Consider the following 23,276-nt stretch of genomic DNA (forward strand, 5'->3'; position numbering starts at 1 on the left):
TACAAGGAGATATGCTCAGGGCATATTTGGGGCAGCAGGACACAAGTGATTGCTGGCCTGGAGATGGAAAAGGTTAAAAATGTATCATAACTGGTGTGTCTTCATATTTTTTCATTTTTGTTCCACACATACCCTTCAAACTAACACTAAATCTCCCATGTATACCTCTTTTTATCCATTACCAGATGTTCACCCTCTCTTAATCCTCAAATACAAATCTACAAGATAGATGGGTAAATGGTATCCTTCCCATCTGGTGGGTGAAAAAGAAATGCAGGCCCTAAGGCTAAGCGCTTGCCTGGATCCTGCAATATGTAGCTGGTTGGAGTGAGGATACATTTGTCTTCCAACTCATAGCCTGACTCCTTGGTTTCTCTGATTATTTTGCCTAATCTTTGTACAAAATAGGAGAAGAATTAGTAGTTGTGAATAGGAATGGAAATATGGTAAAAAGGAATACATCTATAATGAAACTCGTCAGCTTCCTTCAAAAAATAAAATGGCAGGTCTCTACACAGGTTGGGAAGCTGGATCACAGAACTCTGACTTTCATCCTTGGGAGCCACTTGCTTCCTAAGTGGTTTTTTATGCTGGCCCAAGCAGTACTCTTGCCTGGAAAATCCCATGGAGGGAGGAGCCTGGTAGGCTGCAGTTCATGTGGTCGTGAAGAGTCAGACATAACTGAGTGACTTCACTTTCACTTTTCACTTTCATGCACTGGAGAAGGAAATGGCACCCCATTCCAGCGTTCATGCCTGGAGAATCCCAGGGATGGTGGAGCCTGGTGGGCTGCCATCTATGGGGTCACACAGAGTCGGACACGACTGAAGCAACTTAGCATAAGCTTCCCTGGTGGCTCAGAGGGAAAAGCGTCTGTCCACAATGCGGGAGACCTGGGTTTGATCCCTGGGTCAGCAAGATCCCCTGGAGAAGGAAATGGCAACCCACTCCAGTATTCTTGCCTGGAGAATCCCATGGACAGAGGGGCCTGGTAGGCTACAGACCACGGGGTCGCAAAGAGTCGGACATGACTAAGCGACTTCACTTTCTTTTCACTTAAGCAGGTATATAGATCACTTTCTTGACTCTCCATAGCACAGCTGAGAAACTTTTTAAAATGTATTTAAACAGAGATTTATTTATTCAGATTTTCGACTCCATCTTAATCATTTTGATTTCAAGTTCCTTTCTTTCAGCAAACTAGAGATATCATTCCGTATCTTCTTTCATCCAATACTGTTGATGACACATGTAATGCCACTTATTTTGAACAACCTGGAGATGGAACAGATTAAAAACTTTTTCTAACCCTCTCTGGAGGCTTCAGCAGTTTGTCTTTTCTCTTGTAGTTTTTAGCACATTGACTATATACCTCATGTTCTTAACTTTCATTACTTTGGTACATTGCCTTTTATCTTTGTTGTGTGTTTATTTTCAATCCTCCTCTACAGTAGAAACCATTTGAATCTGAGGATTTATATGTTTCTTCAAGTATAAGAAATTTAATCCTATTATTTCTTCATATTTTACCTTTCCTGTGTTTTCATTATTTTCCATTGGGTAGATACTATGGCTTGCAGAACTCTCTTCCATGTCTTAAGTTTTCATCTTTTTCTCACCTTGTCCTTCATTCCCAGACTGTCTTCCAGATATCCAATTTCTTTTATAGCTGCGCCCATTCTTCTATTTATATCTACTGAATTTTCAATTTCAATAATTTTTTACTTCCAAGGTCTGTCTTTGGTTTGTTTTATAACAGACAGTTCCTGATTCATTATTGTGACTCCATCCTATATCTGAAGACACTAATTAAACTTGTATTAAAGTCCTTTTCTTATCATTCTATTAACTTTTGCATAGTTGTACCTCTGTTGGGTTGTTATCTATTTTTTCACAGTGGCTGCATGCCAGATGTTAGTGATTTCTAATTGTAGCTCATCTCTGTGCTTTGGATCCTTTGCCAGATCTTTACACTGCCAGGTCCTCAGCCTTCCTTGTGGGAGCTGGAGAAACAGCTATTGAGGTTCGTGCTCCCCACTGTTTTCAGTTGAAATGGGGAAAAGGCGGGATGCATGCTGGATGGGATTCCTTAGAGGCTGGTATTCTGGGCTGAGTCATTCTCTCTGGGCACTGTCAGGTTCTGCCTCTCCTTCAGCATGGCTCCTGCTCAAAGACAAATCTGAACGAGTGGAGAGGAGAGTAGGATGCATGCATGGCACAGCCACTGTGGGGATCCCAACGCATTTCCTGTCATTTGCATTGAATCCCTCTTCTCTGCTCCTGGCTTCTACCTGCAGGCATGCGTGCTCAGTCCTGTCCCACTCTTTGCCACCCTATGGACTCTAGCCCACCAGGTTCCTCTGTCCACAGAATTTTCCAGGCAAGGGCCCTGGAGTGGGTTGCCATTTCCTTCTCCAGGGGACTTTCCAGACCCCTGGAGGGATCAATGCAGGGATCAATACTGCGTCTCCTGCATCTCTGCATTGGTGGTTGGATTCTTTACCACTGAGCCACCTGGGCAGCTCTTCTCCCTGCAGGCAGGGGGAATTCCTGATGAAGCCCCCATGTGCTGCGGCAGTACTTTCCAAAATGGTCCAGCACAAATTCCAGACTACAATTACCCTCTTCAAACTTATCCTTTGTTTTCTTAGACTCTCAGAAATTCTCATAATTTTCATTAGCCAAAATTTTCCCTTTGAATTTACAGAATGGGGTATATATTCCCACACTCACAAAAAAAAAGCCAAGGCTTAGAATAGAAGGACAGAGTAGGTTGGGGAAGGAGAAAACATTCCTGTGTGCAATTAGTTTCCCAACAGAAAGGCAAAAACCCCCAATTTTATTTTGGGTTGGTTGTCTTTTTCTTATATCAGTGATATTAACCAATTGTTAGTTATGCTGTAAATACTTATTACGCATGTCTAAGGTACTGCCTGAGATACTGCAATTTTACATTTTTTGGGGAAAAATCTGTCCATTGTTTTACTTCAAGATTTCTGGGTGTTGTGTCACGCTCAAGAGGACTTCCTAATCCAAACTGAAACCTATTTTACTACACAGTGACTTTTAATATTCAATAGTTCAGTCTTTTGTGATTAGATATTTCATGTTTAGATACATATCCATCAGGATTTTAACTCTGTCTGAGATTTCGTGTGTATCCCTTTTCCAAATAGAGCCTTTTATTGCTGTTGTCCCCTTCCGCTCTGCTACCTTGTATTGGTGGGTGGGTATGCAGGAGTTGTGATCATTTGTTAATATTTTTAGTTCATCGGTCACCAAACCATAAAGAACCACACACTTAATCTGAAGTATTTGATGAATTGGACTGTACCACAGTGAGAGTTCTTACCCTTTGAGATGAATATAGTAACTCTCTAAGATTTGGGGTTATCTCTCTTGGGGACAAGGTGAGTGAGAAGCAGGATCTGTAGATACAGTTAGCCAGAGCATCCACAGAAGCAATTTTTCAGTTTTCCCTTTGAGCACACAGCTAGAATCCATCTCCCTGCTTCCCTCATGACTGGGTACAGCCATGGGACTATGCTTTCCCCAGTGTAATGTGAACAGTATTTATGCCAGGCCCCTAAAAACTCTCACTTATACTCCTCCATCCTCCTTTTTGAGGCTGAATATAGAAGATGAGTTTCCAGGAGATGAGGCCATGAGATGCAAGGATTCTGAGTACCTGTAAGACTGTGAATAGGGCTTGCTAACCAGAAACACTCACCTTGGACTTAAGTAAGAAATAAGCTTCTTTGGTTATTTGTCTAAACTAAGACAGGAGACTTAGGTTTCTAGTAGATATGTTGTACCCAGTTAGGGAAGTTTCCTTCCATTTACCTAATTTACCAAGAGACTTTCTTGTTTAATCAGGAATGGATATTAAATTTTTTAAAAAAGATTTATTTATTTGATTTTTGGCTGGGCTGGGTCTTCATTGCTGTGTGTGAGCTTTCTCTCTAGTTGCATAGCACAGAGGCTACTCCATGTTGCGGTGCAAGGGCTTCTCATTGCAGTGGCTTCTCCTGTTGTGTAGCACAGGCTTTAGGTGATGGGCTTCAGTAGTAACTGCAGCCCGTGGGCTCAGTAGTTGTGGCTCTCAGGCTTTCCAGTGCATGAGCTTAGTAGCTATGGCATGTGGGCTCAGTTGCTTTGTGGCATGTGGGATCTTCCTGGAGCAGGAATCGAACCCATGTCCCCTGTACTGGCAGGTGGGCTCTCAACACTGGACCACCAGAAAAGCTCTGTGTTACATTTTATTAACACATTTTTAACATCTATCAAGGGTATCTTAGACATCTTACCCTTAAATTTCAAAATGTAATAAATTACAACTGTTATATTAATATTGTCCTTAAAATGAATGGTATTGTGCTTAGTCATGGCCTACTCTTTGCAACCCTTTGGATTGTAGTCCAGCAGGCTTCTCTGTCCCTGGGATTTTTCAGGCAGAAATACTGGAGTGGGTTGCCATTTCCTCCTCCAAGGGACTTCCCAAGCCAGGGATCAAACTCACATCTCCTATGTCTTCTACACTGAAGACAGATTCTTTACCCATTCAGTTATGGGGGAAGCCCCAATAGTCCTTAAAACAGAATTATATTTAAAAATTTCATGGCATAGTATTCTTTTAAGAGCAGTTCTGGAAATAACTTTGCTTATAATTTGTTAAAACTCTCCAAATACTTCATTGGTTTATGGTTTTCTTGTTTTATTCTATCTTTGTCCACTTTCCACATTGAGTTTATGCCAGATACAAACTGAGACACTTTTCAGATTTTTCCTTGGTCTTGAACAACTGAGGTCATGAGTCACTGGGGACTGTCTTTTTGGGAAATACATTTTTTTAAACTATAGTTCTTATTTTTTCTATGGTTATTGGTCAGCTCAGTTACTTACAAGTGAAACATCTTTCTACTTTGGAGTTTTCTGGGCCGTAGTTTTTCCAACTTATATCGAGTTAATGAGCAAGCAACTGAAAGCATACCTGTATTCCTGCACAATATGTTTGGTGTTCTTGATGTACAATTTTACCTATTTAAGTGTTTTATAACTTAAGTCTTACTGTGGATAAAAAGGAACCTGGGTTCTTATAGATAATCTACATCTTTTTTTTTTTTAACTACTTGGAAAAATGTACATATTGAACTTATCCATGTTAAAACTTCTGAATTCTAAAATTATCACAAATATGAGAGCTTAACTAATAGAAACTGGCAAACTTCCGTCTTTAAATATTTTAATTTTGTTATTGTTTAGTCATTAAGTCTGACTCTATCAGACTGGACAGTAGCGCGTCAGGCTTCCCTGTCCTTCACTATCTCCTGAAGTTTGCTGAAACTCATGTCCATTGAGTCACTGGTGCTATTCAACATCTCATCTTTTGTAGCTATATGTGAAAATGAAGTGTCTTATTAAAATGACATGGTGGTTTACACTTCTTGATTATCTGTATTTTTGGAATTAGCTGCCAAATTGAAACTTGATATGACCATTGAGTAACCTTTATATGACTTGCTTTAGGTATTTAAAGATGCATTTTCTTTTTTTTCCCTAATCATCTCATTATTAAAACTGAAGTTACATATTTTTATGTGTATTGTGTATTTTATGTGTAAAGTGAATTCATTCATTAGGAGGCTATCTAATATCATCTCTGGTCTATCTCAATACAGTTCAGAATATGGACTTTGGCCTAGCTCTGTGACATTTGGCAAGCATCTTAACCTCTCTGTATTTCAGCTCCCTCAAATGTAAAGTGAGGATAAATATGCTACCTGCTTGATAGGATTTTTCCAAGGGTTAAGAGTTCAAAATGAAAAGTTACTAGAACATTCCTGGGGAAAATATGACTACTGTGAAGAGTAAATAAATAAAAAAAAAATGCTGGGAAAGATTGAAGGTGGGAGGAGAAGGGGACGACAGAGGATGTGATGTTTGGATGACATCACTGACTCAATGGAGATGAGTCTGGGTAAACTCTGGGAGTTTGTCATGGACAGGGAGGTCTGGCATGCTGCAGTCCATAGGGTCTCAAATAGTCGGACATGACTGAGCAGCTGAACTGAACTGATTTTTATTATAATCTAGGAGAAATCACAGGCACCTCTCTGAAAATCTTTTGCTGATTTTCTTCTCATTATGAGAGTGTCCTTTATGCTAAGGAACATTCTACAAATTATCATAATCTTATTCTAAACCTCGTGATATAGGTATCATTACATTCTGTAAGAAAAACTAAGAAACATGAAATAACTGTTCAAATTCACAAAGCAGTAAAAGGCAGAATTGGGATTTGAATCCAGGTTTGTCTGACACCAAAGTCATGCTCTTTTCATTACATTACTCAGCCTGCTGCTACCTCTCTCTGTAAAACCCACCACAATCACCTCTTTCTGCCATCACCAGAGCAGAGCAGTTAGTATTTCTTTTGGAATACTGAAAATAATTATCCAGCAGTGTACACCTCTGTACTGTCATTAAACTCTTGGTATCTGATGACATTAATGATTTATTTCTGCTTCTTTTAGCTTACCCCAGATAATGTGTCAATCAATACTCAGTCTTTTAGTTTTCTCTATGCCATGCCCCTCAGCTTCCAGTTTCAAATAGGTGGTTAAGGATGCTGTCTACTGAGACAACACTAAAAGGCTACTGTAATCAAAACAGCACAGTTCTGACATAAAAACAGACATATAGATGAGTGGAACAGAATAGAGTCCAGAAATAAACCCACACACCTAAGGTCAATTAATCTTCAACAAAGGCAGCAAAAATACACAAGAGAGAAAAGACAGTCTCTTCAATAAATGGTGCTGGGAAAGCTGGACAGCTACATGTAAATCAATGAGATTAGAACACTCCTATATACCACATCTAAGAATAAACTCAAAATGGTTTAAAGACCTAAATATAAGACATTACCATAAGTATCCTGGAAGAGAAGAGAGGCAAAACATTCCTGGACATAAATCATACCAACATTTTCTTAGATCAGTCTCTTAAGGCGAAATAAATAAAAGCAAAAATAAACAAATGGGACCTAATCAAACTTAGAAGGTTTTGCACAACAAAGGAAACCATCAACAAAATGAAAGTACATTCTATGAAATGGGAGAAAATGCTTTTAAATGATGCAACAAACAAAGGTTTAATTTCCAAAACACACAAAGTTCATAAAACTCAGCATCAAAAAAAAAAAAACCCAACAAAAAAACACAACTTAATCAAAAAATTATCATAAGACCTAAATAGACATTTCTCCAAAGAAGACAAATGAACACTTTTTACTCTATCTGGCATCTGGATTACACTTCACAGTTGATACATTTTTTTTTGCATAAATTACCCCTTTAATCCATTATAATAATCTTCAGCTTAAAAGTTATATTTTTATTATGAGAGAAAAAATTGAAGCTTAAGGGTGGTATATCACTTGTCCAAGACCACAAAGCTAATCAATGGGAAAGTAAAATACATTACTTTACTTCCAATTCTTAATGGGAGAATTAAACAATCTATGTTCTTTGAGATTCTTCCCTATATGCTCTATTCACTCTGAATCACAGCATTGAGACGTTTCCAGGAAAGGATATTTGCTGTTTTCCCATATCTCATAGGTGTCAAATAAAATAAAGGCTTAAATTAAGTAGCAAGAATCATTTAGGTTAGATATTAACTGGGTGGCTGATGCTGATGAGACTGGAAAAGATGACCAAAGGATACTTTGAGATAATCTGTCTTGAAAAAACAGTATGGGTTGGATTCCATTCCAGTACATGCCTGGGGGTGCAAGAAGTAACTCAATGAATCCTTGTGAATTATTTGAAAGCAGTTTATAAATTGGATGATTTAATGGAGTTTCTTCGAGTTCTCTGATTCTGTAACAAATATTCTACCGAATGGATTTATACTACTGAAAGTTGCTCTCTTGTGTATGGGGATGGGTCTTGTTTTCTTGACCCCTTCATCTGTGATCTCTGGAAAATGCAGATCCCCTATTCAATTTCATTTCATACCCTCAGGGTTAAGGCCTCAGGGAAGAGGTCAGAGATGATCTAACTTACCTGGGGTCCTGAGCTGCTTCCTGGGCAGTTAGCTTTCCATCCACTGTTGATCTGATTTCACTCTGCACCCCAGGGAAATTTTAAGGATATACAATTTTGGTCTGAGTGTCGTTCAATTTCCAACCTTTATGGGATGTCAGATCATGTAGGATCATGGCATCTGGTCCCACCACTTCATGGCAAATACATGGGGGAAACAGTGGAAACAGTGAGAGACTTTATATTTTGGGGCTCCAAAATCACTGCAGATGGTGATTGCAGCCATGAAATTAAAAGACGCTTACTCCTTGGAAGGAAAGTTATGACCAATCTAGACAGCATATTAAAAAGCAGAGACATTACTTTGTCAACAAAGATCTGTCTAGACAAGGCTATGGTTTTTCCAGTGGTCATATATGGATGTGAGAGTTGGACTGTGAAGAAAGCTGAGTGCTGAAGAATTGATGTTTTTGAACTGTGGTGTTGGAGAAGACCCTTGAGAGTCCCTTGGCCTGCAAGGAGATCCAACCAGTCCATCCTAAAGGAGATCAGTCCTGGGTGTTCATTGGAAGGACTGATGCTGAAGCTGAAACTCCAGTACTTTGGCCACCTGATGCGAAGAGCTGACTCACTTGAAAAGACCCTGATGCTGGGAAAGGTTGAGGGCAGGAGGAGAAGAGGAGGACAGAGGATGAGATGGTTGGATGGCATCACCGACTCAATGGACATGAGTTTGGGTAGGCTCCGGGAGTTGGTGATGGACAGGGAGGCCTGGTGTGCTGCGATTCATGGGGTCACAAAGAGTTGGAAACGACTGAGAGACTGAACTGAACTGAACTGAAGAGATGGGATGTCAGTGCTGAAGCATAAAGAAAGGACAGGTAGCTGGCTTAAGACAGTAAACCTAAAAGAAAGACACCTAGTGGGGAAAATAAAATTATCTGGGTATTTATCCAGATGCTGTCACAATCAGATACCTGCCTTAGAGCAGCATCTGTAGGGTATTAAATCCATGTGATTTCACTCATGCTGGAAAGTCCCTTCTCTCCTCAACAGAAGCGTCATCTGTATATCTTAAATTGATCCTGTGCATGTTAAGTTGCTTCAGTCATGTTTGACTCTTTGCGACCCCATGGACTGTAGCCCGCCAGACTCCTCTGTCCATGGGACTCTCCAGGCAAGAATACTCGAATGGGTTTCCATGCCCTCCTCCAGGGGATATTCCCAACCTGAGGATCAAAGCCACACCTTTTATGCCTCCTGCATTGCCAGGTGAGCTTCCTTACCATTCATTTCAGTTCAGTCACGTCCAACTCTTTGCGACCCCATGGACTGTGCATGTCAGGCCTCCCTGTCCACCACCAACTCCCAGAGTTTACTCAAACTCATGTCCACTGAGTCAGTAATGCCATCCAACCAAATCATCCTCTGTCGTCGCCTTCTCCTCCTGCCTTCAATCTTTCCCAGCATCAGGGTCTTTTGAAATGAGTCAGCTCTTCGCATCAGGTGGCCAAAGTATTCAGCTTCAACATTAGTCCTTCCAATAAACACTCAGGACTGATCTCCTTTAGGATGGACTGGCTGGATCTCCTTGCAGTCCAAGGGACTCTCAAGAGTCTCCTCCAACACCACAGTTCAAAAGCATCAATTCCTCAGAGCTCAGCTTTCTTTATAGTCCAACTCTCACATCCATACATGACCACTGGAAAAACCATAGCCTTGACTAGATGGACGTTTGTTGGCAAAGTAATGTCTCTGCTTTTTAATATGCTGTCTAGGTTGGTCATAACTTTCCTCCAAGGAATAAGAAGCTTCTTTTAATTTCATGGCTGCAGTCACCACCTGCAGTGATTTTGGAGTCCCCGAAATAAAGTCAGCCACTGTTTCCAATGTTTCCCCATCTATTTCCCATGAAGTGATGGGACTGGATGCCATGATCTTAGTTTTCTGAATGTTGAGCTTTGAGTCAACTTTTTCACTCTTCTCTTTCACTTTCATCAAGAGGCTCTTTAGTTCTTCACTTTCCGCCATAAGGGTGGTGTCATCTGCATATCTGAGGTTATTGATATTTCTCCCGGCAATCTTGATTTCAGCTTGTGCTTCTTCCAGCCCAGCGTTTCTCATGATGTACTCTGCATATAAGTTAAATAAGCAGGGTCACAATACATAGCCTTGACGTACTCCTTTTCGTATTCGGAACCAGTCTGTTGTTCCATGTCCAGTTCTAACTGTTGCTTCCTGACCTGCATACCGATTTCTCAAGAGGCAGGTCAGGTGGTCTGTATTCCCATCTCTTTCAGAATTTTCCACAGTTTGTTGTGATCCACATAGTCAAAGGCTTTGGCATAGTCAATAAAGCAGAAATAGATATTTTTTCTGGAATTCTCTTTACCATTAGTGCTCAGATGACCCTGTAGCATGAGTGTTAGTTGTTCAATCATGCCTGAATCTTTGTGACCCCATGGACTGTAGCCTATCCGGCTCCTCTGTCTATGGAATTCTCTAGGCCAAGAACACTGGAGTGAGTAGCCATACTGTTCTCCAGTGGATCTTTCTGACCCAGGCTTCAAACCCAGGTCTCCTGCATTGCAGGCATATTTGTTACTGTCTGAGCCACCAGGAAACTAATTCTGTTTCCCTGATGTGTTTGAATCTATGTGTTTTAGTTTCTTCTTTCTTCAAAAGAAAGAATTAAAACTTCCCACCTCACAGTGTTAGAGAGCTAAGTAATGGAGCTTTCTGAAAGGTATCATGCATTTCACTTTAAAGACCCTTTAAAGACCCTTTCAAGAGAATATTGAAATTAAGGAAAAACTATTATAAAACTCATCTAACAAAATACTTCCTAAAAATCAAGGTAATGCATTATATGCAAAGAAAAATGGTAATCAATTCATAAGTAATGTGCATCTGAAACTCAAAAAGATAAAAAAGAAAATAATTTTTTTTTAAAAATTACTGCTTTTCACCCACATATCCTTTCTTTCCTGTGTCTTTGAACTCCCCTCACTGGGGGGCCCTGACTTCCAACACCATATCTGACAAGTGAAGAACTGGGTTTAGAGGGGCAGTCACCAAAAGATTGTTTTAGCAAAGAGCCCAGCTTTTCCAACAGGCCCGCACTGTGAACCTGGAGTAGTGATCACACTGCTCCTGCCTAATGTGGGACATTTAGCTTCTGGAAGTCCACAGAAGAGAATGCAGGGCTGGGGAGGGTATTCAGTGATGATGCTGTTCCATCAACCCTGTTACTGTGCAGATAACAAAACTGAAGCCAAGACATAATCCATTTTTTTTCTCTTTTAAATTTCAGAGTTAAATTCTTCCTTGAAGAATGCAATGAAAAGTAAGGTGAAAAAGGCAAGGGTGTACCCACGTATCTCACACTCAGGGTGTGACTGTTTGCAAGCAGATGTGCCTTCAGATGGCCCACCAGGTCTGCAGAGTCTACAGAAAAATGAAAGATCACTCCATACCAAGTATCGTCTCAGTAAGTACATGGGGTTAAGGCCAACAGAGTTAGCTTCACGCTTAGCAGATCCCCATTCTTGGCAGAACTCTCTGCTAAGCCCAGATAACATCACATAACATTAGAATCTTCGCTCCAAAGATCTGCCTGTCTACCTCTTCAGGGCAGCAGGAGGCTTCCATTGGCAGCTCTAATCGGCGCAAGATCAACACAAATCCACACATGTCAATCACTCTGTTTTCACCTACTCTAGATTGCTTTCTTTCAGATTTAATTGTCTGAATTTTAGTGTCTGTGATAAGAACTCAGGGGTCATATCACACACCTCCGGAATCCTTCCACTGATTATGGACTGTGCCCGGCAAGTGACGACAGTAGGATTTAGGCAATTACGAGTGCACGATTTTCTGGCCCTGTCAGGATCTTCACAGAGAACATCATGCTGTGCACATTCTCATGGAGCTGGCTTGATTTCGCAATTTTTTACACCCTATTGTAAAATACTGCTATCGCCAACAAGGTCCCTGTCCAAGCATGCTTTGATGTTTTACTGGAATAAGTGGCAGCATTCAGGCTTTAAGCATCAAAAGTAGAAATACACATTTTTCTTTTTTATTCTGTAAGATTTAACACATCAATTATAAGCTTAATCACAAAAGAGGATGGTGAACAAAATGTGCTGTTATGGAATTATGAAAATGGTTTAATATTTTTATATGATTTAGAATGTTTCTACAAAGAAAAAATAATTATATTTCTGAATCATGTGTTTAAAGGATCCCACCGAATGTTGTGGGGCTTACTGGGCCTCTGAGAGGCTTTGTGACACTGGATTGTAGGGCACCCCCTGAACCCAATGATGACAGGAAACACTGACTTCAAGGTTTGGGGCCACCTTGATGTTTTATGGTTCCTTGAAAGCTCTAAACTCATAATTAAAAATGGATCACCAAGGCCTGGGGCATGATTCCAACATTAGTTTTGTTTTGAAAGTCCAGGTCTGGAACCGGAATGCTTCAGAAATCCACTTGAGGAGTTGAATAAAAGGAAGGTGGTCCTTTAGGAGGAGAGGAGGCTGGGGTACCTTACTGTTATTAACACTCCTATGATTTCTGGTTCTTCTGTGTTTTCCTCAGTGTGACTAACTAAAATGCTCTTTGTTCTTTGTTCCAGACTCAGAGACATCCCTGCCACGCAGCACACAGATTTATAACTCTGGGCAAAGGTTTCAACAAATACGATTTCTTCACTCCAAAGTCCATCTATGTGTATTGCCTGAAATACAGAGCGGTGTGTGATTGTCTGCTGGTCTCTAATCCCAGAAGCCTTGGCAGCAGAGGCAGGACGAGTTCCTATAACTCTGGAGACAGAGATGGCTCACACAGGCTGGTGCTGTGTAAGGGCATTCATGGAATCTATTGTTCTTTTTTCAAACTGACATAGTGTCTACACCGACACAGCCCAGAAAAAAGAAACTATTGTAAATGAAAGATCTAAAATTTGTCTATTGTAAATGAAAAGATCATAACCCAAAGATTGGTGAAAACATGCTCCTTATCCAGAGAGTCCACGGTAATGTTTCAATTGAAGAGTTTCACTCAGAGAAAAAGAATGGGTTCAAACAACAAACAAAAGACAACAAGATAAGAGGATTAGGTTTGATGGTCTTAAACACACAAGGACGAAGACAAAACTGATTCCATATCAGTGACCTGGGTACATGATGTGGGATGTAAATCAGAATCTTCAAAGGCTATATTACACTTTCCCATCCACCTCTTCCATGAAGACAGGCAATAGGGAGGTACTTAAATTTTTTCATGTCCTATGGGTGTCACTGAGCAATTTCTTTCTTAAGCATCTCCCATGAATATGGCTGAAATAACAAGTAAAACTCACTCGGGTGCCCAACTGGAGGAATGTACTTCTAACGTCCAAAGTCCATGTGACAATGTTATCTGAAAAACATTTGACATGAACCCAATGCAATGATACTAAACTCACTCTAATGAGCAGTCCTATAAAAGGCATCCATTTTGGAACCCAGGCCAGATATGAGTGAAACTCAAAAATAAGTATGACAATCTGACTTTACCACAAGGCCTTATGGCAGAGTCCTGGTATGGTGTTAACCTCTGGATTACCCAATCTTGGGAAGGAGCCAACTGGCCTATAGAACTCCTGAAAATGAAACACTACCCATCATAGGTGGGAAAGTACGTCTGCCTAAGTAACTCTGATAAGAGGCCCTCAAAAACGGAAAACCACAAAAACGGCAACAATACTATAGCTCTTGAGAAGTTCCTTGTCTAGTGGGGAAAGGAGATAAAATATAAAAAGCTTGGGACTTCCCTGGAGGCCCAGTGATTAAGAATCTGCCAGCCAATGCAGGGGACATGGGTTCAATCCATATTCTGGGAAGATTCCGCATGTCTTAAGAGAACTAAGCTCATCTGTTACAACTACTAAACTCTGTGTTTCTAGAGCCTGTGCTACATAACAAGAGAGGCTACTGCAAGGAGAAGCCCAGGAATCCTAAGTAGAAAAAGCCTGTGTGTAGCAAGGCAGACCCAGTGCAGCCAAATAAAAAAAAACCACACAACATTTTTTTAATGTTGTTGTTGTTCAGTAGCGTCTGACTCTGCAACCTGATGGACTGTAGTACATAGGGCTTCCCTGTCCTTCACCAACTCCAAGCGCTTGCTCAAACTCATGTGCATTGAGTTTGTAATGCCATCCAACCATCTTGTGCTCTGATATTCCCTTCTCCTCCTGCCTTCAATCTTTCCCAGCATCAGGATCTTTTCCAATTAGTGGGCTTTTCGCATCAGGTGGCCAAAGTACTGGAGCTTCAGCTTCAGCATCAGTCCTTCCAATGAATACTCAGGATTGATCTTTAGGTTTGACTGGTTTGATCTCCTTGCTGTCCAAGGGACTCCCAAGAGTCGTCTCCAATACCACAGTTTGAAAGCATCAGTTCTTCAGTGCTCACCTTTTTTTTATGGTTCAACTCTCACATCCACACATGACTACTGGAAAAACCACAGCTTTCACTATACAGACCTTTGTTGGCAAGGTGATGTCTCTGTTCTTTAATACACTGTCTAGCTTTGTCATAGCCTTTCTTCCAAGGAGCAAGCATCTTTTAATTCCATGGATGCAGTCACGATCTGCAGTGATTTTGGAGCCCAAGAGTATAAAGTCTGTCACTGTTTCCACTGGTTCTCCATCTATTTGCCATCAAATGATGGAACCAGATGCCATGATCTTTGTTTTTTTGAATGTTGAGTTTTAAGCTAGCTTTTTCACTCTCCTCATCAAGAGAGGAACTCTTTAGTTCCTCTTGACTTTCTGCCATAAGGGTGGTGTCATCTACATATCTGAGGTTGTTGATATTTCTCCCTTACAATCTTGAGTCCAGCTTGTGTTTCATTCAGCCCAGTATTTCACATGATGTACTCTGAATAAAATTAAATAAGCAGGGTGACAATATTCAGCCTTGACATACTCCTTTCCCAATCTGGAACCAGTCTGTTGTTCTGTGTCTGGTTCTAACTGTTGTTTCTTGACCTGCATACAGATTTCTCAGGAGGCAGGTAAGGTAGTCTGGTATTTTCATCTCTTGAAGAATTTCTCACCATCTGTTGTGATTCACACAGTTAAAAGCTTTAGCATAGTCAATGAAGCAGAAGTAAATATTTTTCTGGAATTCTCTTGCTTTTTCTATGATCCAATGGATGTTCATAATTTGATCTCTGGTTCCTTTGCCTTTTTAAATGCAGCTTGAACATTTGGAAGTTCTCGGTTCACGTACTGTTGAAGCCTACCTTGGAGGATTTTGAACATTACTTTGCTAGTGTGTGAGATGAGTGCAATTGTGCCATAGTTGGAGCATTCTTTGGCATTCACTTTCTTTGATATTGGAATGAAAGCTGACTTTTCCAATCCTGTGGCCACTGCTGAGTTTTCCAAATTTGCTGGCCTATTGAGGGCAGCACTTTCACAGCATCATCTTATAGGATTTGAAATAGCTCAACTGGAATTCCATCACCTCCACTAGCTTTGTTTGTAGTGATGCTTCCTAAGGCCCACTTGACCTCACACTCCAAGATGTCTGGCTCTAGGTGAGTGACCACACCATCATGGTTATCTGAGTCATTAAGATATTTTTTGTATAGCTCTTCTGTGTATTCTTGCCACCTCTTCTTGGTATCTTCTGCTTCGGTTAGGTCCATACCTTTCTGACCTTTGTTGTACCCATTTTTGCATGAAGTGTTCCCTTGGTCTCTCTAATTTTCCTGAAGAGATCTTTAGTTTTTCCCATTCTGTTGTTTTCCTCTATTTCTTTTCATGGCATGGCAACCCACTCCAGTACTCCTGCCTAGAGATCCCATGGTAGACGAGTCTGGCAATCTACAGTCCATGGGGTCTCAAAGAGTTGGACATGACTGAAAGAAAGCATGCACGCACAGAGAAACGTTTACATTTCCTGTAAAGTGATCTGAGTTGGGTGAGCTGAAAGTTGGAGAATGGACTCTATCTGGCTGCTTGGAGAGCTCAAGGCCATAAAAGTGTGTGCTGTCATTTTAAAAAATATATATGTATTTATTTATTTGGCTTTGCTGAGTCTTAGTTGTGGCTAATGGGATCTTTCAGTCTTTAGTTGTCACATGTAAACTGTTAGTTGTGGCACATGGGATCTGGTTCCCTAACTGGGGATTGAACCTAGGCCCCTGGCATTGGGAGCATGGAGTCTTAACCACTGGACCACCAGGGAAGTTCTTGAATGTCATCTTCTAACTGCCTGGTAAAGCTGTTTATTTTTCATGGGTTAGTTAGTTTATATCCAGGACAGGATCTGACTAGCCTAATCATGAAAAAACTCAGTTGTGTATTAGAAACTTCTTATCCTTCTTTCTTTTCTCATTGGAAATATTCATGGGTCCATTACTGCTCTGGACTCAAGAGGGAAAATAAGCTCAGAAAGACAAACTGCAGGCTGAGGTTATGCCAAGCATATCCTCTGGATATCTTATAGTGGGTTTCTTAAGAGAGGCACGATTTGTTGTTCAGTAAGGGCCACACTCTAGGATTTTACCCTGAATTTGGATACAATTCAGGATCACTTCAATTATCTTGGAAATGAGAGTGGTGGTAGCCAGTGGAGAGACTCTTGGAGTTAAAGACAGAAACATTATCTAAAGCCACTTCCAGTCTGTAGATAAATAAATATGCACCAACTGATAGGATCATGCAGATTTTCTCATCAGACCTGCTAATGTAGTAAATTAAACAGTTTTTAACAGTTCTGTTGAGATGTAATTCACATACTATACAATTCACTCAATTAAAGCATATGATTCAATAATTTTTAGCATAATCACATAATTGTATAGCCATCACAATTTAATTTTATAATATTTTCATCACACCAGAAAGAAACCCTATATCTGTTAGCCATCACTATCCAATGTCCCTATTTCATGCCCAGCCCTAAGAAACCACTAATCTACTTTGTGTCTTGATTGATCTGCCTATTACAGACATTTCATATAAATAGAATTATATAATATTATATTTTGTGACTGGCTTCTTTAATATATCACAGTGTTTTCAAGGTTCATCCTGTTGTGGCATCTAACAAGGGCTCATTCTTCATTACTGTCAAAAAAGTTCCTTTGTATGAATATAATACTCTCTGTTTTATGGAGTTATCATTGGTTGGACATTTGGATTATTTCCACGAATATAATACTCTCTGTTTTATGGAGTTATCATTGGTTGGACATTTGGATTATTTCCACTGTTTGGCTACTATGAATAATGTGGCTATGCAGCACTATAGCTAAGACATGGGGACAATGTAAGTATCTATCAACAGACAACTAAGTATCTATCAACAGATAAAGAAGATGTGATACACACACACACACACACACACACACACACACACACAGAGTGGAATATCATTCAACCTTTAAAAATAGGAAATCCTACCAATAGTAACAACATAAATGGACTTTGAGAACATTATGCTAAGTGACATAAGGCAGACAAAGACAAATACCGTATGATCTAACTTATATGTAAAACCTAAAAATCAAACAAACTCACAGAAAAAGACGTCGGATTTGTGATTTCCAGAGGTGGGGTTGGGGGAGATTGGATGAAGGTGGTCAAAAGGTACAAACTTTCAGTTATAAGATAAATAAATACTAGGGATGTGATTTAAAACATGATGATGATAGTTACATTGCTACATGATATGTATGAAACTTAAGAGAATGACTCCTAAGAGTTCTCATCATAAGGAAAAACTTTTTCTTCCTCTTTTTCTTGTCTTTGGTATCTGCATGAGATAATGGATGCTAACTAAACTATTGTAATCACTCCACAATGCATGTAAGTCAGATCATTATGCTGTGTACCTTAAACTTATACAATGCAGTACGTTAATTATGGGCTTCCCTGGTGGTTCAAATGGTAAAGAATCTGCCTGCAATACAGCAGACCTGGGTTCAAACCCTGGGTCAGGAATATCCCCTGGAGAAGGGAATGGCTACCCACTCCAGTATTCTTGCCTGGAGAATTCCATGGACAGAGGAGTTTAGTGGGCTACAGTCCACAGAGGCACAAAAAGTTGGACATGACTGAGTGACTAACACACACACACACACACACACACACACACACACACACACACACACGTTAATTACACCTCAATAAAAATGGAAAAAATTCAGCTCAGTTCAGGTTAGTTGCTCAGTTGTGTCCAACTCTTTGTGACTCCATGGACTGCAGCACGCCAGGCTTCCCTGTCAATCACCAACTCCCAGAGCTTGCTCAAACTCATGTCCATCAAGTTGGTAATGCCATCCAACCATCTCATCTTCTGTCGTCCCTTTCTCCTTCTGCATTCAAACCTTGCAGCATTAGGGTCTTTTCCAGTGAGTCAGTTCCTTATATCAGGTGGCCGAAGTATTGGGGTTTCAGCTTCAGCATCAGTCCTTCCAATGAATATTCAGGACTGATTTCCTTTAGGATTGACCTGATGGATCTCCTTGCAGTCCAAGGGACTCTCAAGAGTCTTTTCCAACACTATGAACATTCATGCTCAAGTATTTGCATGGATGTATGTTTTCAACTCTCTTGGTTATACATCTATGAGTAGAATTGCTGGGACTCTATTGTAATTCTATGTTTAACCTGTTAGGAATTGAGAAAACCAGAAAACAATGAGCTTTTTTTCCTAAGAAAATGTGAAAGACTGGCCATAAAAGGAGATCAAGGTTGGGACTGAAAGAGGCTATCCTCAAGCCAGACTGCTGTAAGTCTGATATCATCTGGATATCAAGGGCAGTAACAAAAAATACTTCATGGGCAACACAGAAAGCAAAACTGCAAATAAACTTTCCAGTAGTCCTAACATCCCAAGATTTTTTTTTTTTTGATTCAAACAGGAAGGCAGATAGATTTTCAATTCCTGTAAATTATTTCTACATGGCATGTCTTAGAAGTACTTCAGGAGAAGCTCTGTAGACCTAGAGTCATATCTGATTCCTATAGAGTTGTGTGAGAAATATAACGGCCACTGGTTCTATGTGGCTTTGGCAATTAAGTTAATCAAAATAAAACAATATTTAACAGTCATGTCCTCAGTTGGACTAGCCACTCTGCAAGTGTTCAATACCCACGAGTGACTTGTGGTTACTACGATGGGCATTTCCCTCATTGCATAAAGTTGCAGACAGGGTTGTTGTGAAGCAGAGGTCCTAGAATGGTGGTGATTAAGGCAATGGCACCCCACTCCAGTACTCTTGCCTGGAAAATCCCATGGATGGAGGAGCCTGGTGGGCTGCAGTCCATGGAGTCGCTAAGAGTCGGATACGACTGAGCGACTTAACTTTCACTTTTCACTTTCATGCATTGGAGATGGAAATAGCAACCCACTCCAGTGTTCTTGCCTGGAGAATCCCAGGGATGGTGGGCTGCCATCTATGGGGTCGCACAGAGTTGGACATGACTGAAGCAACTTAGCAGCAGCAGAGAAATCTGGCAATGTGTGAAGACATTTTGATTTTTTCAACTTGGGGAAGGAAGGGTGCTTCTGCATCTAGTGGGTAGAGGCCAGGGATGCTGCCAAACATCCTATAATGCACACGGCAGCCTCCACAACAACTAGCCATCCCCAAACGTCAATAGCTGCAGGACTGAGAAACTCTGTCCTGAAGCAAGGATGTCCAAAACTGGGTAGCTTTTTATCAAAAAATCAAAAGAATCACCTAGTCCTCTTTATAACAATTCATATACCCGAGTCCCATCCCTAAGATTCTGATTAGGGAAGTCTGAAGATAATCCAGGAATCTGTGTTGTTCAAAAGCTTTCCAAGAGATTCTAATGATTGAGAAGATTCAAGAACTATTATGTGAAAGCAATTGACTTTCAGCTCTTAATTCAGAGGAATATCACCTGGTAAACATGGGCAGTACTCCCAGAATAGATTAATGGCTCCAAGGCCATTACCTCTTCTGTTTAATTGCTCCAATTACTTATTTCTCAATTAATGGGGTCATTAAGCACTTAAGAGTTGCATTAATGTCTCTCCTCTTTAAAAAGATTCTTTTATTCTGTGTAAATCCAGTTTGCAAATGATTACATCTCATTAATTATTGTATACTTTCTGTTTACAAACAGAACAAATGACCTAGAAAAAGTCTGGCAGCTGTCTTCTGTTCACTGGTGTTTGATGAGATATAGCTGAGCAAACAAGCATACCATCCCTGTAGGTAGTATGGCATGACATATTAATATCCATTCCTTTGCTACCAACTAACTTAATACATAGAAGCAGAATTCATTTTAAGTGGTTTGAAGTTGCATAGTTTAAGGTCAATACAATTCTTCTAAACTTAAAAAAGTGTATAAATGAATTAATTTTAGCTTTAAGACATTTTTTCCTTTTCCATTTTCTATCACTCTGTAATAAATTACAAAAAGGCAATAGTTCTTGCTCTTAAAAAACTTAAAAGGTGGTAGTGGAAAATGAGACATAAACCAAGTATCTGAAGGAAAAAAGATGTTAAATATTTTGAGAGGATATAAATTTGAGAGGAAGAAATCATTCTGACTGGAGATATCTGGGAATATTTTCAAGAAAGTAGAAGCATTTTCATTCATTTAATAAGTGTTTGCTGGCCCTACCTCATGCTAGGTCCACCATATCTAACATATGGTAAACAGCTCATACAATTCAACATTGAAATAAAACCAAACAACCCAATCAAAAAATGAGCAGAAAAACTGAATAGACATCTTTTCCAAAGAGGGAATGAAGATGGCCAATAACACATGAAATGCTCAACATCACTAACCATCAAGAAATGCAAATTAAAACCACAAGGAGATATCACCTTACACCTATCAGAATGGCTATCATAAAAACAAACAAACAAACAAACAACAAAAACAACAAAAAACACACCAGTAATGAACGCTGGTGATGAAATGGAGAAAAGGGAACCCTCTTACACTATTGGTGGGAATGTAAATTAGTGCAGCCATTGTAAAAAACAGAATTGAGGTTTCAAAAAACTAAAAGTAGAACTATCATGACCTAGCAATTCCACTCCAAGGTATATATTTGAAAAAAAAAAAAAAAAAACACAAACGCTGATTCAAAAGATATATGCACCCTGATGTTCATAGTCCAGTTCAGTCGCTCAGTCATGTCTGACTCTTTGCAACCCCATGAATTGCAGCACGCCAGGCCTCCCTGTCCATCACCAACTCCTGGAGTTGACCTAAACTCATGTCCATTGAGTCAGTGACACCATCCAGCCATCTCATCCTCTGTTGTCCCCTTCTCCTCCTGCCCCTAATCCCTCCCAGCATCAGGGTCTTTTCCAGTGAGTCAACTCTTCACATGAGGTGGCCAAAGTATTGGAGTTTCAGCTTCAGCATCAGTCCTTCCAATGAACACCCAGGACTGATTTCCTTTAGGATGGACTGGTTGGATCTCCTTGCAGTCCAAGGGACTCTCAAGAGTCTTCTCCAACACCACAGTTCAAAAGCATCAATTCTTCAGCTTTCTTCACAGGCCAACTCTCACATCCATACATGACCACAGGAAAAACCATAGTCTTGACTAGATGGACGTTCGTTTGCAAAATAATGTCTCTGCTTTTCAATATGCTATCTAGGTTGGTCATAACTTTTCTTCCAAGGAGTAAGCATCTTTTAATTTCATGGCTGCAATCACCATCTGCAGTGATTTTGGAGCCCCCCAAAATAAAGTCTGATACTGTTTCTACTGTTTCCCCATCTATTTGCCATCAAGTGATGGGACCAGATGCCATGATCTTTGTTTTCTGAATGTTGAGCTTTACGTCAACTTTTTCACTCTCCTCTTTCACTTTCAAGAGGCTTTTAGTTCTTCTTCACTTTCTGCCATAAGGGTGGTGTCATCTGAATATCTGAGGTTATTGATATTTCTCTCAGCAATCTTGATTCCAGTTTGTGCTTCTTCCAGCCCAGCGTTTCTCATGATGTACTTTGCATATAAGTTAAACAAGCAGGGTGACAATATGCAGCCTTGATGTACTCCTTTTCGCATTTGGAACCAGTCTGTTCCATGTCCATTTCTAACTGTTGCTTCCTGACCTGCATATAGATTTCTCAAGAGGCAGGTCAGATGGTCTGGTATTCCCATCTCTTTCAGAATTTTCCAGTTTATTGTGATCCACACAGACAAAGGCTTTGGCATAGTCAATAAAGTAGAACTCGATGTTTTTGTGGAACTCTCTTGCTTTTTTGATGATCCAGCAGATGTTGGCAATTTGATCTCTGGCTCCTCTGCCTTTTCTAAAACCAGCTTGAACATCTGGAAGTTCACAGTTCATGTACTGCTGAAGCCTGGCTTGGAGAATTTTAAGCATTACTTTACTAGTGTGTGAGCATTCTTTGGCATTGCCTTTCTTTGGGATTGGAATGAAAACTGATGTTTTCCAGTCCTGTGGCCACTGCTGAGTTTTCCAAATTTGCTGGCATATTGAGTGCAGCACTTTTACAGCATCATCTTTCAGGTTTTGAAATAGCTCAACTGGAATTCCATCACCTCCACTAGCTTTGTTCGTAGTGATGCTTTCTAAGGGCCTCTTGACTTCAAATTCCAGCATGTCTGGCGCTAGGTGAGTGATCACACCATCATGATTATCTGGGTCATGAAGATCTTTTTTGTATAGTTCTTCTGTGTATTCTTGCCACCTCTTCTTAACGTCTTCTACTTCTGTTAGGTCCATACCATTTCTGTCCTTTATTGTGCCCATCTTTGCATGAAATGTTCCTTGGTATCTCTAATTTTATTGAAGAGATCTCTATTCTTTCCCATTCTATTGTTTTCCTCTATTTCCTTGCATTGATCACTGAAGAAGGCTTTCTTATCTCTCCTTGCTATTCTTTGAAACTCTGCATTCAGATGCTTACATCTTTCCTTTTCTCCTTTGCTTTTCGCTCCTCTTCTTTTCACAGCTATTTGTAAGGCCTCCTCAGACAGCCATTTTGCTTTTTTGCATTTCTTTTCCATGGGGATGGTCTTGGTCCCTGTCTCCTGTACAATGTCATGAACCTCTGTTCATCAGGCACTCTGTCTATCAGATGTAGTCCCTGAAATCAATTTCTCACTTCCACTGTATAATCATAAGGGATTTGATTTAGGTCCTGAAGGGTCTAGTGGTTTTCCCTACTTTCTTCAATTTAAGTCT

The 23,276-nt window shown here is 40.2% G+C and overlaps 1 protein-coding gene across 3 annotated transcripts in view; it reads left to right on the forward strand.

The window, feature by feature from the left end:
* Positions 1–23,276, forward strand: part of TDRD15 (tudor domain containing 15) — an 88,336-nt gene that overhangs the window by 13,065 nt on the left and 51,995 nt on the right. For all 3 annotated transcript variants that reach the window (XR_009599764.1, XR_006059119.2, XM_060411892.1), the window contains exons 2-3: positions 11,362–11,538; positions 12,691–12,807. The gene's annotated coding sequence lies outside the window, so the exon portion shown is untranslated. The remainder of the gene's footprint in view (positions 1–11,361; positions 11,539–12,690; positions 12,808–23,276) is intronic.

Source organism: Ovis aries, chromosome 3, assembly GCF_016772045.2.
Source record: "Ovis aries strain OAR_USU_Benz2616 breed Rambouillet chromosome 3, ARS-UI_Ramb_v3.0, whole genome shotgun sequence".
Classification (NCBI taxonomy): Eukaryota; Metazoa; Chordata; class Mammalia; order Artiodactyla; family Bovidae; genus Ovis; species Ovis aries.